Source organism: Leucoraja erinacea, chromosome 5 (genome assembly GCF_028641065.1).
Source record: "Leucoraja erinacea ecotype New England chromosome 5, Leri_hhj_1, whole genome shotgun sequence".
NCBI classification, from domain to species: domain Eukaryota; kingdom Metazoa; phylum Chordata; class Chondrichthyes; order Rajiformes; family Rajidae; genus Leucoraja; species Leucoraja erinaceus.
In genome coordinates this window covers 80,921,120-80,941,039 of record NC_073381.1, presented here as the reverse complement: position 1 = coordinate 80,941,039, position 19,920 = coordinate 80,921,120, and positions in this window count along the sequence as shown.

The following is a 19,920-nucleotide window of genomic DNA, read 5'->3' as shown; positions in this document are numbered from 1 at the left end:
ACAACAAGGAGGAAATGATACTGTCCTGTCCCTTTAAGACAAATCTGGGAAGGCCAACAGATAGATAAATCTGCTCTTCAGTATCCCTACTCCTTTGAAACTGACATCAAGGGAGAAGAAGAGGATGCCTGTCCTAGTGCCCAACTTTAACATCATCTAGCTTTTGACACCAGTGAAAGAAAGGAAAGTAACACTATCCAATCTTTCCTAAAGAAACAACATAGACAACCTATGATGATTATTGGGGCGAGCTTTACTTTGAAGAACTAAGTTTGAATTTGAAAATAGACATCCCTCTGTGGTTCGGGGCAAAATACTTCACTTTGTGCTTAAATTTAGTTATAAATAATTTGATTTGAAAAGGGCTTATGGGATATAGTCTTAAAAATTGTTAGAGAATTGACTGATGACTTGGCATTCTTCACTTGTCTCACCCATAGGAGGATAATCGAAGATGGGGCAGGACTATTTATTGCTATCAAGAAAGGGACAGACCCTAGCGGATATCAGGAATTAAGACCTACTCTGGAAATGTAAGGTGGTAGTATAGAATGATGAGGTAGACTGAAAATGTATGACTTCCCCTCGGAAAGTCAATACTAACCATCTACAAATTACTTGGCGGTTAGGAAATTAGTTATGAGAGCGAGCCCCTATGGACTGAGAGCCAAGCGAACATACTGGAGGAGAAATCGATTGTATTAGAAGGAGAAATAAAGAAATGGGTGTTGAGATATCAGAATCGATGTATTTGACCGGTGGATCTACATTGTTTAACCCTTGATAGTAAAGCGGCTTCTATTATCAAGGTGGAAATAAATTGTCCCTAGATTTGGCATTCTTAATTTGATTTATGATGAAATTAACAACATATGCAAATTGATTGATTACATTTGAACAGCTGGGAATTCCACAGGAATTGGAATGGAATTGTGTTATTGGCCACAAAGCTGTGGAATGAGAAGGGTGAGATGGACACTGAAATTTAAATTAGTAAATTGAAGGCTGAGACTGAATTTGATTAAATTGGAACATTCACCATGGTTTAAATAAGAGTCACACCTGTAGGGAAATCTGGACTGAACCCAGCTGAAATTTATATGAGAAACCATCATCAGATATAATATTGTAACATTGTGTGAATACGGAGAGAGCTGATTAGTGTTGATCTTAGGATAGTGAAGAGCGTATTACAGAATAGTAATAGGAGTACAGTGACAGAATAGTATATATTAGGATAGTAATAGTGAAATGGAAAAGGGATATTATTGCAGAATTTCAGTGAATGTATGGGAAAGCATTGGTGCATGAGTGGTAAGTTGTTTTGTCCCAAGTTGTTCAGGAATTATAGGTTATAGGTTCTACTATGGGAACTGTTATTGTGTTTTCCCAAAATAAAGTTTAGATACGCAAGTGCTTGACAGTATTTAATTGACTGAAACTAGACTGTGGGGAAGTTTAGAACAAGCTATTTACAGGCGGGTATAGGACCAGAGATCATAGCCTCAGAATCTAGGACCACAGATCATAGCCTCAGAATTGAAGGAGATGAGGTGGAATTTATTTAGTCAGAGGGTGGTGAAACTGTGGAATTAATTGCCACAGAAGGCTGAGGAGGCCAGGTTATTTTTGGTGGTAGTAATAGATAGATGTTTGATTAGTATGGGTGTCAAGGGTTATGGGGAGAAGGCAGGAGAATGGTGTTAGGAGGAAAAGATAGATCAGCTGCAATTGAATGGCAGGGTTGACCTGATAGTCTGAATGGCCTAATTCTGCTCCTGTCACTTATGAACTGATGAAGTAGTATGGGAACAAGCAATTCTGCCCAATTTGACCTTGTTGACCAAGATGTTCCATCTCAGCTGATTTCATTTGCCTGCTTTTGACTCATTTCCCTCTAAACCTTCCTATCCATGTAATTGCCCAAGAGCATTTTAAATGCTGTTATAGTACCTGCCTTAACTACCTCCCCTGGGAGGAAATTAAAGTGAAAAAGAGGTGTGTCTATTTAGTAAGGTTTCAAGTCTGTAGATGGGTCAGGGTGGCACGGTGGCGTAGAGTGAAGCTACTACCTTACAGCGCCAGAGACCCGGGTTCGATCATGACTATGGGTGCTGTCTGTATGGAGTTTCAATGTTCTCCCTGTGACCTGCGCGGGTTTTCTCCGAGATTTCCGGTTTCCTCCCACATTCCAAAGACGTGCAGGTTTATAGGTTAATTGGCTTGGTATAAATGTAAAGTGTCCCCAATGTGCGGGCATCACTGGTTGGTGTGGACTCGATGGGCCAAAGGGCCTGTTTCTGCACTGTATCTCTAAACTAAACTAACAAGAATATTAAGAACTTTGTTCAAAGGAACAATGTTGAAGAAGTAGGGGAGACGAGCCTTTAGGAAGTAGTGATCATAAAATAAGAAATAAAAAAAGGAAATGATTGAGGATGAAGTTACATACATGGGGGGGGGGGGGGGGGGGGGGGGGGGGGGTGGGGGGGGGGATGGATAGGCAATTGGTCTAAATAAGCCGCTGAAAGTCCACGGCTGCATGGTATATACAGGTCTGAGGAATGAGAGATTACGAGTCTAAAAGATTAGTGTGGAAACAGGCCTTTCGGTGTTAAATGCGTGTGAATCTGTGCCGACCAGCGATCCCATATACTAACACTATTCTACACACACTCGGGACAATTTTACCCGCCAATTAAGCTAGAAACCTGTACGTCCTTGGGAGCATGGTGGAAACCAGAGATCCCGGAGAAAACCCACGTGGTCATGGGGAGAAGGTACAGTCAGCGCCCACAGTCGGGATGGAAGCCGGGTCTCTGACGCTGTAAAGGGCCTGTCCCACTTGCGCGAAAAATTTCAAAATGTTGAAAATCCAGCGGCGACCAGAAAAAGGTACGACTCTTTGGGCATGTCATGGGGTGATGTCTGTAAGGTCATGAGTAGTCAAAGGTACAAAGAGTAGTACCTTTTTCTGGTAACCGCTGGATTTTCAACTTTTTGTACATTTTCGGCGACCCGTTGTGTCTATGACAGATTGCCATCAGTCGCCGACAAAAGCGTGTAGGTGGGACAGCACCTTTACTGCTGCACCACCGTGCCACCTTAAGGTCAATTATGTTATTTTTACACGCATCCAATTACCCTACCAAACACTTTGCGTGAAGCGTGTTTATGAATGCTGAACATGCTTATTGTTTTTTAAAAGTACATATTAAATTCCAGGCCAGAGTGCGGGCTGCTTTTGCAGCTGTGTTCAAAGGGTTTGATAGCATTTATTTTCCAAACATGTGTGGGTAATAAATACCGCATATTGGCCTTTGAATACTTTTCTGTGTTGAATCCTAAACAAAGTTACCGGAGAGGATTCTAAAGGCTAAAATATGCAAGCAAGTCAAGGGTTGATGAGGGATAGTCCGTACGGTTTTCTGCATGGTAGATGGTATCTCGCGACTTGTGTCATAAGATCATAAGTGATGGGAGCAGAATTAGGCCAGTCGACCCATCAAGTCTACTCCCCCAGTCAATAATGGCTGATCTATCTGTCCCTCCTAACCCCATTCTCCTGCCTTCTCCCCTTAACCCCTGACACAGTAGACACCTGTACAAATCAAGAATTTATCTATCTCTTCCTTAATAATATTTTGATTTTGATTGTGTTTTTTGAAGAAGTAACAAAGAGGTTTGATGAGGCAGAGCGATAGATGTTGTTTATGTGGACTTGAGCAAGACTTTTGATAAGGTTCCCTGCGACAGGCTGCTATGGGAGGTTGGATCACAGAAGATCCAGGGAGATCTATCTAACTGCATACAGAATTGACTTAATAGAGTCATAGAGTGATACATGGAATGGTACAGCACAGAAACAGGCCCTTGCTCATGCCCAACCAAGATGCCCCATCTACACTAGTCCCATCTGACACAAGATGTCCCATCTACACTAGTCCCATCTGACACCTATGGGCCAAGTTTGCCCGTCAAATGTAGGGAACTATATACCTGCACACTTAGAGCCCTCTGCTCTAAAAGCACCCACCAGGGGCCCTGTCATTCACTGTCAAGTCCTGGCCTGGTTTGATTCCCCACAATGCAACATCTCACACTTATCTGAATTAAATCCCATTAACCATTCCTCAGCCCACTTGCCCAACTGATCAAAATCTTGCTGTCATTTCTGATAACCATCTTCACTATCTATGACAACACCCACTTTAATTAGGTGGAAGGGGAGGGCAAGGGGAATAAAAGGTGTGAGTCAAGGTAGAACGCAGGGATCTCCTGGTTGCCAACCATTTTAACTCCCCTTCCCATCCCCATACTGACCTTTCTGTCCTGGGCCTCCTCCGTTAGCAGATTTGCAGATTAAAAGTCACATTAGCAAATTTTCACATTCCACTGAGGAAGATGCTAAGAGGATGCAGGGTGACTTGGACAGATTGGGTGAGGGCAGATGCAGTTTAAAGTGGATACATGTGAGGTTTTCCACTGGTAGAAAAAGCAGGAAGACAGATTATTATCTGAATGGTGTCAATCTGGGAAAAGGGGAAGTACAACGAGATCTGGGGGGTCCTTGTTCATCAGCTAATTAAAGTAAGCATGCAGGTACAGCAGGCAGTGAAGAAAGCAAATGGCATGTTGACCTTCATAACAAGAGGAGTTGACTATAGGAGCAAAGAGGTCCTTCTGTAGTTGTACAGAACCTGGAGCCCTAGAGAGACCACACCTGGAGTATTGTTTGCAGTTTTGGTCTCCAAATTTGAAGAAGGACATTCTTGCTATTGAGGGAGTGCAGTGTAGGTTCACGAGGTTAATTCCCGGGATGACTGTCATATGTTGATAGAATGGAGTGGCTGGACTTGTATACTGGAATTTAGGATGAGTGGGCATCTTATTGAAACACATAAGATTATTAAGGGTTTGGACACGCTAGAGGAAGAAACATGTTCCCGATGTTGGGGAAGTCCAGAACCAGGGGCCACAGTTTAAGAAAAAGGGGTAAGCCATTGAGAACAGAGATGAGGAAACACTTTTTCACCCAGAGAGTTGTGAATCTGTGGAATTCTCTGCCTCAGAAGGCAGTGGAGGCCAATTCTCTGGATGCTTTCAAGGAAGAGTTAGATAGAGCTCTGAAAGATAGCGGAGTCGGGAGATATGGGTTGAAGCACGAATGGGGTAACTGCTCATCCCACACTCTCCCTGCCCTTATTCCCTCACACCACCTTTTCTCCCCCCCAACCTGTCCCCTACCTGGAATCACACTTATTTATCTCCTCCCTCTTCCCTTCCTCTTCAAAACTTTAGTCTCACTCCTTTTCTTTCAACTCTGGTCTTTGTCCAACCATCGTCCAGTCAAAGTGCCCTTCACCTGCCACACTTTGTCCTACCCCTCCTCTCTTGTTGCCTTCTTTCCTTCCCCCACCACCCCACAATCGGTCTGAAGAAGGGACCTGACCCAAAACATTGCCGATCCTTGTTCTCCAGAGATGCTGCCTGATCTGTGAAGTTACTCCAGCACTTTGCGTCTTTTTCATATTTCATTAGTGATAGGAGCACAATTGGGCCATTCGGCCCATCAAGTCTACACCACCATTCAATCTTGGCTGATCCAACTCTCCCTCTCAACGCCATTCTCCTGCCTTCTCCTCATTACCTGTGACACCCGTACTAATCAAGAATATATCTCTCTCTGCCTTAAATCTATCCATTGACTTGGCCTCCACAGTCTTCCGTGGCAATGAATTGTACAGATTCACCACTGTTTTTCTTATAAAATGTCATCACTTAAAGTGAAAAGCAGAGATAAAGTAATTTTCCTGTGGTAATAAGGAACAGAAAAACAAATTCGCTGCTGCAATTTACTGCACGTGTTTGATCTTATTTTCCTGATTGATTAAAGCTGCTCGGGCCATTAATAAACTATTTTACATCAAAGTAAATAGTTATTTTGTTTACAGGTCTTCTCATTGTTCCAGTACACTATTAAATACAAGCTATTATTGTAAGGAGAGAGAGGCTATTGAAAAGTTAAAGTATTTTTTTATCTTAAATATTTTTTAATGTTCACCACGGGGATTGATAAGTGGACAAACCATTTTTGGCAACACAAACTTCGGGATTACAATTTATTTCCTTCTCTGTCCCTGTAGTGTACTATAATTTTATTATCAGGCAAACATTGAGTTGCCAAGAGTTGATTTTTTTTTTCTTTCCCCCATTCGATGTGTCTTTCATTAACATCCATTTGAACTCGTACATTATGTTTCAGAAACAAATTTTAGTAATGGCAAACCTGTGAAACAATGCTGCCAGGATATTGCTCATTGCTCCTCGGAAGGCAAACAGCTCAGGTACATTTTGAATTGTCAAATGTCACCATTACCTTTGTACATCGAGGAATCTATATGAGCTGGACAGGCAGCATCTCTGGATCGAAGGAATGGGTGATGTTTCGGCTACTGTCTGAAGAAGTTGTCACAACCCAAAATGTCACCCATTCCTTCTCTCCAGAGATGCCGCCTGCCCCGCTGAGTTACTTCAGCATTTTGTGGCTATATTCGGTGTAAACCAGAAACTGCAGTTCCTTCCTACGCACGGAGTCTATATGTTTGGTATTGTATGAAACGTACAAGAACTAAAAATCTATGTTACTTTGTTTCTGCATGCTCTCAGATGAATTGAAGGGTCTCGACCCGAAACGTCACCCATTCCTTCTCTCCAGAGATGCTGCCTGTCCCACTGAATTACTCCAGCATTTTATATCCACAGTATCTTCGATTTAAACCAGCATCTGTTGTTCTTTCCTACACAAGATGACTTTGAAGTTAGTACAAAGGATGGAGAGAGAGGGAATACAAGGCTTAGAGAATGGCTGAAAGAGGCAGACGTTAGAGTAAGAATACATGGAGCATCTCAGGGAATAGGGTGTGAAAGAGGCGACTTGCTCAGGAGTCAGGTAAACACCATTGAAAGACAGAATTTAGCTAATTATTTACTCTTTTGATGATAGAACACTTTCTACATCTTAAATAAGTACCATTTCTTTTTATTCCTATCACTCTCAATATTTTACTTCATTGAATAAGGGTGGTGCAGTGGCGCAGAGGCTGCTTTGCTGCCTTACAGTGCCAGAGATCCGGGTTCGCTCCTGACTACGGATGCTGTTTTGTGGAGTTAGTACATTCTTCCCGTGACTGAGTGGGTTTTTTCCCAGGTGCTCTGGTTTCCTTCCACACTCCAAAGATTTGTAGGTTTGTAGAACTTGCAGTCCCGACCTGAAGTGTCACCCATCCTTTTCCTACAGAGATGCTGCCTGACCTGCTGACTTACTCCAGTACTTGAGTCTATCTTCAGGTTTGTGGGTTAATTGGCTTCAGTAAAGTTGTAAATTGTTCCGAGCGTGTAGGATAATGCTAATATATGGGATCATTGGGCGGCGTGGTCTCATTGGGCCAAAGTATTTGTTGCCGCACTGTATCTCTAAAGTCTAAAGATTGATTAGTGTATTCCCTTTTGTGAAAGCAGATAGAAATTGTCCATTAAAGCAATTATTTTCTATAACATATTATTAAAGATTAGTTTAAATTTAATATTTATGCTAATAGCATAAATCGTAAATACATGCCTTCATGTTACAAATTAATTGAGCTGTCAAAGCAATCCTTTCATTGTTTTACATTGTTATCCCTTTACCATCCACACATGCATCTCCAGTTAAGACAACCCTTAACCTATTTCCCAATACCAGTTCCTAACAAATTTTCCATACTTCCAAAACCGGGTGTCACAAGCAAATGTCTGCCTCGCCAGCAGTCTGTCTGTCCTTTATTTCCTTTGTGTTTAATACTATGCGTTAAATAAATGTTTTTAGTGTTCTTTAGCTTGTTTTATGTTGGGGGTGGGGCTGGGGGGTGGGGGAATTTTTTTTCTAACCTCTATGTCGACAGATGGGATTTTTTTCTGTATTGTATCTCCATCTGTACTGCGGCCTAACATCAAGGAGTTGGCGGCCTTTGATGCAGATCGACGAGAGTTCCCTTTAGACGATCCCTTTGCTGGGGACCGACTTCGGAGCTTCAACTGCGTTCTCTAGTCAGAGACCCAATTATTTAAAATAAAAAATAGCCTCTCTCTCCTTACAATAATAACTTGTATTTATAGTGCACTGGCACAAAGAGAAGACCTGTAAACAAAATACCTATTTACTTTGATGTAAAATAGTTTATTAATGGCCCGAGCAGCTTCAATCAATCAGGGTTTTGATCGCCCCGAAGCAGGGGCTTCGACCGCCGGCTGTCGGAGCTTCAATTACCCCGACCGCTGACGTGTAAGAGGAAGAAGATTGGACTTTTTTGCCTTCCATCACAGTAAGGAATGTGGGGAATCTGCTGTGGGTGGATGTTTATGTTAACCTTATAATTGTGTGTCGTTGCTTTTTATCGTATGGCTTTATGGTAATTCGCATATCACCGTACCTTCATTGGTATGTGAATAAAAGTCCTTGAATGATTTAAAATTTCATTATTTGCATCTCTGTACATGAGGAAATGTAGGATCATCGCTAACATTAAGCTTTGAAAATAGTGCCTGGAATATTTTTAGTTTAGTTTAGAGATAGTGAGGAAACCTACTCTTCAGCCCACCGAGTCCGCACTGACCACTGATCCCCACATATTAACACTACCCTACACACAATAGGGACAATTTTACACCAAGCCAAGTAACCTACAAACCTGTAGGCCTTTGGAGTGTGGGAGGCAACCGAAGATCTCGGAGAAAACCCACGCAGGTCACGGGGAGAACGTATAAACTCCATACAGACAAGTACCCATAGTCGGTATTGAACTCAAGTCTCTGGCGCTGTGAGGCAGTAGCTCTACCGCTGCACCACCGTGCCACCATTCTGCAGTATTTGTGAAAGACTGCCCAGAGACAATGCCGTCCAGTCTCTATACACGAGTTCCCACTTGTGAAATAAATAACCATGTTTGTCAAGGAATTTTTGTTTCCCTTGAGCTTTTTTAGTCTATAACATTTCACTATGTTGGCGTGGAGGTGAGGCTCGTAATTCTTAGCAAACTTGCTCTAGGAAGTTATATGTTATATAAGCCTACCTCATAATTCTTGCTCTCACAGTCATGCACTGTAAAAAGGCCAAGCTGGATTTTTTCACATCAGACGGCATGTGGGCAATGAAATAAAGACTTGCATTAATATAGTGCTGTTCTCAATATCTTTCAGGACATCCCAAAGTGAGTAGACAATTAAATGCACCGACTTAGTTTAGTTTAGAGATACTGCACAGAAACGGGCCCATTGGCCCACAGAGTCCATGCCACCCAGTGATCCTGGCACGTTAACACTATCCTACACACACTAGGGACAATTTATACTTATACAGAGTATACAAACCTAATGACCCTGTCTCATGGTGCGAGTTCACCAACGAGTGATCCCGAGTGAAAGAAAAAATCAAACTTGTGGTTGTCTACGAGATTACTGAAACTTTGGAAACTTTGGAAACACTGACTGGAAGGCGTTTGCAGCCCAGGCCACCCTTGACTCTCACACGGACATTGATTCCTACACATTCTCTGTTCTGAACTTTATAAACTCCACCATCAATAGTGTCACCTCCCTCAAACGGGTGACCATATTCCCGAATCAGAAGCCATGGATGAACAGCGAGGTCAGGCTACTGCTGAAAGCACGGGACACCGCTTTCAGGTCAGGCGATGCTCGAGCCAACAGTTCATCCAGGGCTAACCTGAAGAGGGGCATCAAGAAGGCCAAGCACTGCCATAAGCTCAGGATTGAGGAGCACTTCAACAACAACTCCGACCCCCGACGCATGTGGCAAGGCATCCAGACCATCACGGACTACAGACCCTCCAACACCACCCGCACATCCAGCGACGCCTCCTTCTTTGAGGAGCTTAACCACTTCTATGGCCGCTTCGACAGGGACAATCTAGAGACAGCCATCAAGGCTGTGCTCCCTGCTGATCACCAACCCCTCACACTCACCCCCTACGACGTATACGTGGCACTGAGTAGGACTAATGCACGTAAGGCTGCTGGCCCTGACGGCATCCCAGGGCGCGTCCTCAGGGCCTGTGCTGCGCAGCTGACAGACGTCTGGACTGACATCTTCAACCTGTCACTTGCCCAAGCAGTTGTCCCCACGTGCCTTAAAACTACCTCCATCGTGCCGGTGCCAAAACACTCCACTGCGGCAAGCCTCAACGACTTCCGCCCAGTTGCACTTACCCCCATCATTACAAAGTGCTTCGAGAGGCTGGTCCTGGCACACCTCAAAGGCTGCCTACCCCCCACATTGGATCGCTATCAGTTTGCCTACGGAGGATGCCATCTCAACGGCACTTCACTCCGCCCTCTCCCACCTCAACAACAGAGACACTTGCGTAAGAATGCTGTTCATCGATTACAGCTCAGCATTCAACACCATTATACCCTCTAAACTGATCACCAAACTCGGTAACCTGGGCATCGACCCCTCCCTCTGCAACTGGATACTGGACTTTCTAACCAACAGACCCCAGTCTGTTAGGTTAGATAAGCACACCTCTTCAACCCTCACCCTGAACACCAGCATTCCACAGGGCTGTGTGCTGAGCCCCCTCCTCTACTCCCTCGTCACCTACGACTGCACACCTGTACATGGTAGTAACACCATCATCAAATATGTAGATGATACAACGGTGATTGGCCGCATCAGCAACAACGATGAGTCGGCCTATAGGGAGGAGGTCCAGCTCCTAGCAGCATGGTGCGCTGACAACAACCTGGCCCTTAACTCCAAGAAGACCAAGGAGCTCATTGTAGACTTCAGGAAGTCTAGGGGCGGCACGCACACCCCAATCCACATCAACGGGACGGAGGTGGAACGTGTTTCCAGCTTCAGGTTCCTGGGGGTCAACATCTCCGATGACCTCACTTGGATCCACAATACCTCAACTCTGGTCAAGAAGGCTCACTTCCTGAGTAGACTGAAGAAGGTCCATCTGTCTCCTCAGATCCTGGTGAACTTCTACCGGTGCACCATCGAGAGCATCCTTACCAACTGCATCACAGTATGGTATGGCCATCTGGGAGGCGCTACAGGTCTCTCCGTTGCCGGACCAGCAGGTCCAGGAACAGCTTCTTCCCTGCGGCTGTCACACTACTCAACAATGTACCTCAGTGACTGCCAATCACCCCCACCCCCCCGGACACTCCTCCCACAGGAAAAACACTATGACTGTATGCATGTAAATAGATTTATTTATTGAAATCATATTCTATGTCGCTCTTCCAGGGAGATGCTAACTGCATTTCGTTGTCTCTGTACTGCACACTGACAATGACAATTAAAATTGAATCTGAATCTGAGATTCCAAGTTGATGTTCACGAGTTTAAACGAGTTCCCAAGTGTATGTCTAAGTTTGCCGTTTATTTCTCATTTCTACGATGTACCAAAGTTCTGCTCCCGAGTTACCATGTTCCTCTCCCAAGTTACTCTTGAGCCAACAATGACTACTGACGTGTGGAAAAATCATCACATGGTAGAAATGATGTCAAGCAGTTTTTTTTTTGCTATAAGAAGCCTCCCATGACCATGAACAGAACTGCCCCGATGATCAGCTTCTCTGTGTCTCTTATGCAGCTGCATGCTTCTCTTGTCATGTAATTAACCGCTGTGTGTTTGATCAAATCGTTGCCTGTCATTGCTACAATGCAATAAATGGCATTTAAAGTACTTGGCTGTCATAAAAGCGCAAAACGTAAAGGTGTTTAAGAAACGGACTGCAGGGAGAACTTCAAAGCTTTTGTAAATCAATTAAATTGAGGTAGAAGTTGAACTCAAGATTTAAATCCCCTGAAAGTTAGGTTTCTTAACACAGGATAGATGTTCTGTGCTAGAACGGAGTTGCTGACTAAAATCGTCTCCTGTTTTCCTCCATTTCTTGCATGACCTCGGCTTGCCAGCTTTATTTCACATTCCTTGATCTGTGTAATGTATATAAGTGTAAAATAATCTGACCAAGAAGGTCCAGTGTTCTCCCCTGTTAGTTTAGTTTAGAACTCAGCGGGACAGGCAGCATCTCTGGAGAGAAGGAATGGGTGACGGGATGACGTTGCCACACAAAGTGAACACACAGTGCTGGAGTAACACAAAGACGCAGCAGAGTTTTGGAAATCCCGTCATCCCGTCACCCATTCTTTCTCTACAGAGATGCTGCCTATCCCGCTGAGTTAAAGAGTGCCCACGGTAGACTCACGAGTCACTACGGTAAACTCACGGGCTACTACGTTCTTACAACGTGTTTAAAAGTTTAACATTTTTACTTCTAGAGTAAATTTGACTCGTGGAAATCTTTCATCATGTTGAAAGATTTTCACAAGTTAACAAGTTTCCCGAGTACCTGCCGTTAGCGTTACGAGTCGTTAAGTTCCGACGTTCCCGCTACGTTAATTCCACGTGATCACCACGAGTTTGATTTGTTTTAAACTCTGGATCACTCGTGGGTGGACTCGCACCGTGAGACAGGGGTTTATGGCAATTAACCTACAAACCTGTACATGTTTGGGGTGTGGGAGGAAACCGAAGGTCTCAGAGAAAACCCACATGGTCATGGGGGAGAAATATGCGAGCACAAGGTGAGGGCAAGGGGGAATCTCTATTGGAGCTAGTTTAGTTTGTCACGCGTACCGAGGTACAGTGCAAAGCCTTTTGGTGCTTGTGAATAGACAATACATGATTACAATCGAGCCGTCTACAGTGTACAGATCCATGATATGGGAACAACATTCAATGCAAGGTAAAGTCCAGTAAAGTCCAGTTAAAGATTGTCCGAGGATCCCCAATGAGGTTGATAGTAGCTTAGTAGTGCTCTCTAGTTGTGGTAGGATGGTTTACTTGGCCTGATAACAGCTGGGAAGAAACTGTCCCTGAATCTGGAGGTGTGCGTTTTCACACTTCTGTATCGCTTGCCTGATAGACAATAGACAAAATGTGCAGGAGTAGGCCATTCGGCCCCTCGTATCTGCACCATCATTCAATGTGATCATGGCTGACAATCAGTACCCCGTTCCTGCCTTCTCCTCATATCCCCTGACTCTGCTATCTTTAACAGCCCCATCTAGCTCTTTCTTGAAAGTATCCAGAGAACCGGCCTCCACCGCCCTCTGAGGCAGAGAATTCCACAGACTCACAACTCTCTGGGTGAAAAAGTGTTTCCTCATCTCCGTTCTAAATGGCATACCCCTTATTCTTAAACTGTGGCCCCTGGTTATGGACTCCCCCAACATCAGGAACATGTTTCCTACCTCTAGCGTCCAAATCCTTAATAATCTTTTATGTTTTAATAAAATCCCCTCTTACCCTTCTAAATTCCAGAGTATACAAGCCCCGCTCCATTCTCTCAGCATATGACAGTCATTCCATGAAATAACCTTATGAACCTATGCTGCACTCCCTCAATAGCAAGAATGTCCTTCCTCAAAATAAACCATCATGCCCTGGGGATTTATCAGCCTTCAGTCCCATCAGTCTACCCAATACCATTTTCTGCCTAATGGAGATTTGCTTCAGTTGCTCCGTCTCCCCAGATCCTCTGGCCACTAGTACATCTGGAAGATTGTTGTATCTTCCTAAGTGAAGACGGATCCAAAGTACCTGTTCAACTCATCTGCTATTTCCTTGTTCCCCATAATAAATTCACTTTTTCAGTCTTCAACTTTGGTCTTAACTATTTTTTTCCTCTTAACATACCTAAAGAAGCTTTTACTATCCTCCTTTATATTCTTGGCTAGCTTACCTTTGTACCTCATCATTTCTCCCCGTATTGACTTTTTAGTTATCTTCTGTTGCTCTTTAAACATTACCAAATCTTCTGGCTTACCGCTCATCCTTGTTACGTTGTACTTCTCTTTTATTTTTATACTGTCCTTGACCCCCCCTTGTCAGCCACGGTTGCCCCTTACTCACGTTGGAATCTTTCTTCCTCTTTCGAATGAACCGATCCTGCACCTTCTGTATTATTCCCAGAAATACCTGCCATTGTTATTCCACTTTTATCCCTGTGAGGGCATCTTTCCAGTCAACTTTGGCCAGCTCCTCACTCATGGCGCCATAATAATAATAATAATAATACATTTTATTTATGGGCGCCTTTCAAGAGTCTCAAGGACACCTTACAAAAATTTTGCAGGTAGAGGAAAAACATGTAAGGGGAATGAAATAAATAGTAGAGACATGACTAGTACACAAAGTAAAGACAGAATTCAATTCAAAACACAATATGAGGCAATTAATGCACAGATGAAAAGGGAGGGGGACGTGGGGCTAAGGATAGGCAGAGGTGAAGAGATGGGTCTTGAGGCGGGACTGGAAGATGGTGAGGGACACGGAATTGCAGATCAGTTGGGGTCCCCTTTGTTCAACTGTAATACCTACACCTCCGATTTACCCTCTCAAATTGTAAATTAAAACTTATCATATTATGGTCACTACCTCCTAATGGCTCCTTAACCTCAAGTTCCCCAATCAAATGATGGGAGAGGGGAGAAGAAGGAGTGACCAAAGATTGTAAAGTATGTAATGTTTATCTGGAGTAAATAAGGGAAGCCACAGAGATAGTTGATTGAATATAGAGCAGAGAAACGTACAGCTCAGGAACAGGCTCTTCGGCCTATATCGTCTTTACCAAACATCCTCCGCACATGATGCATATCTCTTCATTCCCTGCATATCCATGCACCTATCTAACAGTCTCTTAAATATCATTATCATATCTGCCTCCATCACCACCCCTGTTTAGTTTAGTTTAGTTTCAAGATACAGTGCGGAAACCGGCCATTTGGCCTACCGAGTCCGAATCGACCAGCGATCCCCGCAAATGAGCACCATCCGACACACTGGGGACAATTTATATTTATACCAAGCCAAGTAACCTGCAAACCTGTATGTTTTTGGAGTGTGAGAGGAAAAATATCTCGGGGAAAACCCAAGCGGTCACGGGGAGAACAAATAAACTCCATACAGACAGCACCCTTAGTCGGGACCGAACCCGGGTCTTTGGCGCTGTAAGGCAGCCACTCTACCGCTGTGACACCATGCTGCCATTTAATGCTCTTATTTTTTGAGAAACTTCAAATACCAGTTCAAGTCCTTTCATGCAAACAGATATTCTGATCATTAAAGAAACCCCTCCTATTGCAGCCCTGGTGAATTTCAAATCACACTGGCCATTCATTGAAGGATTCTTCTGCTGACTCACCCCTGCAGAAGAAGTCATGACTATCAGAGTGAAAGGAATTCAACAATGATGTGAGGTTGGCCCCTGTAACCTTTCCCAGCTTTGTTGGATCCTGTGAACCTTTATATGTTTCACCCCTGGTGTTGGTGTGTCTACAGCTAACTGCAAGTCCATTACTATAAGCCTGCTGCACTATCATTTGACAAAGATAAATACTTATCGCTTTATGGGGGCGGCACGGTGGTGCAGCGGTAGAGTTGCTGCCTTTACAGCACCAGTGACCCAGGTTTGATCCCGACTATGGGTGCTGTCTGCACAAAGTTTGTACGTTCTCCCCATAACCATGTGGGTTTTCTCAGAGATATTTGGTTTCCTCCCACACTCCAAAGACGTACAGGTTTGTGGGTTAATTGACTTGTTATAAGTGTAAATTGTCCCTAGTGTGTGTAGGGTAGTGTTAATGTGTGGGATCACTGGTTGATGCGGACTCGGTGGGCCGAAGGGCCTGTTCCCACACTATATCTCTAAGCTAAACTAAAATACCTTGGGCAGCAGTGACACTTGAAACACCACCAATTTACTGATAATTCTTATTGCTCTTTTTTGTAATGTGCACAACGGCTGTAGGTTGGTTTTGTAGGTGTTACCCCATATCTCCACACAGTAACTCAGATATGGCAATATGACAGAGTATGTAATGATTTGTGGTCCAGAATGTGTTTTGATTTTCCCAATATTGCTATAGATTTTGCCAGTTTTGCTTTGACGTGGTTTATATGTGGTTTCCAGCAGATTGAATGGAGGAGTAGACTTAATGGGCCGAATGGCCCAATTCAGCTCCTACCACTTATGAACCTATCTACAGGAATACAGGAGTGAATTTCACCGCATAGCTGCTGAAAGATGATGATTCAAAAGTTGTTAAGGTGGGATTTACAATTGCAGGACAACATGTCACGCCACAACAGAGAAGATGAATTCATTTCAGCATGGTCAATATTTGACGATGGTCAGTCAGACCTGTCTCCAATAAAAACATCTGTGCCAATATATCATAAACCACCACATGGTAGAGTTACTGCCTCACAGCGCCAGAGACCCAGGTTATTTCCTGACTACGGGCACTGTCTGTACAGAGTTTGTCCATTCTCCCCCTGACCTCATGGGTTTTCACCCAGATGTCCGGTTTCCTCCCACACTCCAAAGACGTACAGATTTGTAGGTGTTTAAGAAGGAACTGCAGATGCTGGAGAATCGAAGGTACACAAAAAATCTGGAGAAACTCAGCGGGTGCACCAGCATCTATGGAGCGAAGGAAATAGGCAACGTTTCGGGCCGAAACCCTTCTCCAGTCTGAAGAAGGGTTTCGGCCCGAAACGTTGCCTATTTCCTTCGCTCCATAGATGCTGGTGCACCCGCTGAGTTTCTCCAGCTTTTTTGTGTACCTTCAGGTTTGTAGGTTAATTGGATCGGTATAATAAAATGTAAACATTGTTGCGAGTGTGTATAAGATAGTGTCAATTGCTGGCCGGCACGGACTCGGTGGGCCGAAGATCCCGTTTCCACGCTGTATCTCTGAACTAAGCTAAACTAAACTAAACTGAATTCAATTCAAGCATGTGGAAAAAACAAAAGTTTACTGGGGCGGTGCATCTGGCATAAGAATAAACAGACTATTCTGTCCCAGTTAGCTTGGCTGCAGCAGGCAGCTTCCATTTACCAGCCATCCATCAAGGTTTTAGACTGTGGCTCATCCCAGTCACACTGCGGAGAGGTTGGGAATAAAGCTACTTCACATTCCAACTTCCAGAGGTTAAGGTCACCACGTCTGTGGCAATAATCCAGTAGAACAAAGACTGTAAATGATTCTGCTGGGCCATGTCAGGCTCTCATCTAAATCTTGTTTATTCTCCTTGCTGGAGGTCAGGCTTCCGAGAAACAGAAGATGCTTTGGGAGTCCCATTCTCGGTTCACTTAGAAACCAAGAAAATATCCATGCATTATATTAATAATACAATGACCCATAAATCTCTTTTACTCATGTTGCCTGTCTACCTGGGTTTTACTTTTACTTTTGACTTTAGAAATCCAGGGCCTTTGGCCCACAGAGTTGACGCTGAACATCCATCATCTCATAGACTAGCACTATCCTACACACCATGGACAATTTACAATCTTACCGAAGCCAATTATCTTGCAAACCTATACGTCTTCGGAGTGTGGGAGGAAACCCACGCAGTCACAGGGAGAACCTTTAAACTCCGTACAGACAGCACCCCTAGTCAGGATCGAACCTGGATCTCCGGTGCTGCAAGTGCTGTAAGGCAGCAACTCTACCACGGCGCCACAGTGCCACCCTTAAAACTCAGCAGCACGAAGATGTGCTCATCTTCACAGATGCTGCCTGACCAGCATTTTGTGTCTATTTTCTTTATATATGTGCTGTTATATATAACAAATAGTGATAGTAAAAAGGCAAAAACTATGTTATATTTATACTGCACTTAATTGTTGTTTTTTATGGTTTTAACCGAGTCCAATGCTTGAAAAAGTGTCTTGATCTGAAACGTCACCCATTCCTTCCCTCCAGAGATACTGCCTGTCCTGCTGAGTCCTTGTGTGTGTGTGTGTGTGTGTGTGTGTGTGTGTGTGTGTGTGTGTGTGTGTGTGTGTGTGTGTGTGTGTGTGTGTGTGTGTGTGTGTGTGTGTGTCCGTCACACCCCGAATTATGCCAAAATGGTACGCAATAGCGCTACTATTTTTGGACCACCTTACTTACCATTGTTATGTGGTGTGATGTATCAAAGTTTCGTTCAGATTGGGGGAACGGGTTATGTTGGGGGACCAGGCCTTCCGTGAGGGCTATGGGTGAGTGGTTGAATATTGCGTTGCGGGAATGGTTTGCATTGGGGGACCAGATATCCCGTGTGACAGGGAACCAACGGGTCCCACTTGGTGTAGTATCTTGACTCTTTATCATTTGACAGTGTTGAGCACAAAACAAGAATATTTTCATTTTGAGAGAGTGTTGAGGAGGTTATAAAAGCAGCATGTGAAGTAAAAAAAAAAAAATGCATGGGACTGATGGAAATGTTTTTTTATGATTCACAATATCTGTGAGGTGAAAGACCAAATTGAGAAGGTGTGGTGACTGAATGGCGCTGTGAGAGAATGGAAGAAAGTGATTTTATTGGCAGAGTTTTGCTTCGAGATCCAACACATACTTATTAATCCCAATAGTCTCCGATTTGACGAACATGTTTCTTTCATCATAGAGGAACAGAAAATAGAGGATTATTTGTGAGATCGCGATGAGGTATAAATTTGGCATGTGGAATCGGGGAATGGAAGATAGACACAAAAAGCTGGAGTAACTCAGCGGGTCAGGCAGCATCTCTGGAGAAAAGGAATAGGTAACGTTTCGGGTCGAGACACTTTTTCAGACTGAGAGTCAGGGGAAAGGGAAACGAGAGATATAGACGGTGAAATAGAGAGATATTGAACAAATGAATGAAAAATATGCAAAAAAGTAATGGTTTTAAAGGAAACAGGCCATTGTTCGCTGTGGGATAGGGGAAAACAAGTTACAGACAATGAGACTCAACAAGACGACTTTGAAACTAGTAGAATGACTGGGGTGGGGAGCTGTCTGACCTGCTGAGTTACTCAAGCGTTTTGTGTCTATATTCGATTTAAACCAGCATCTGCAGTTCCTACCTACATAGCAATTGGAAGAAATAGTTTGTGACATATTAAGGCCTCTTCAAACACTGCAACCATGATGAGGTTTGAACCATGCATGGCTAGACTGATTTATATTTCACTTTAATGATTAATAATAATGAGTTAGGATAAGGATAAAGAGCCATCCAATTTTGTCCGCGTTTTATTATTTTCTGTCTATGTTTTTATGTAGTTTTTGTTATTTTTTGTTGCGGTGTGTGGGGGGGGGGGGTGGGAGAAACTTTTTAAATCTCTCCCTGCACGGGAGACCCGACCTTTTCTCGTCGGGTTTCCGTTATCGTTGGGGCTGCAACGAGGAGCGGCCTCCAACAGGAAGAGACCGGGGTCTCTGGTGCCGACGACTCACCTCACCGTCGCGGAGCTGGCCGAGTCCGGAGCGTGTGGAGCGGTGGAGGAGCGCTGCTGCTGTTGCTGCTGCTGCGGCCCGACCGGAGAGTCGGAGGCTTCAACGGCAGGTCTGTGGACGGCAGCACCGGGAGCCCGAGGGTCCCTGGAGGGAGACCGCTTTTCAGGGCTCTCGCAATGGCGACTTCCCCCGCCCGAGTTGCGGGGTTGAAGAGCTCCTGGAGCGGGGCCTACATCACCGCCCCGCGCGGCTTGGAATGGCCGCGGGACTCTGCGACGCACGCCGGGGGCTCTAACATCAAGAACCCGGTGTGCGACCTCGCACCACCCGGCGTGGCTTTAATGGCCGCGGGACAATCGCCATCGCCAGCTGGGGGCTTTGACTTTGACTCTGACATCGGGGGGGGGGAGAGTGCAGTGGAGAGGTAAGTTTATTTGGCCTTCCATCACAGCAATGTGATGGATGTTTATGTAAATTATGTTGTGTCTTGGGTCTATGTGTCTGTAATGTATGGCTGCAGAAACAGCATTTCGTTTGGACCTCAAGGGGTCCAAATGACAATTAAATGTATC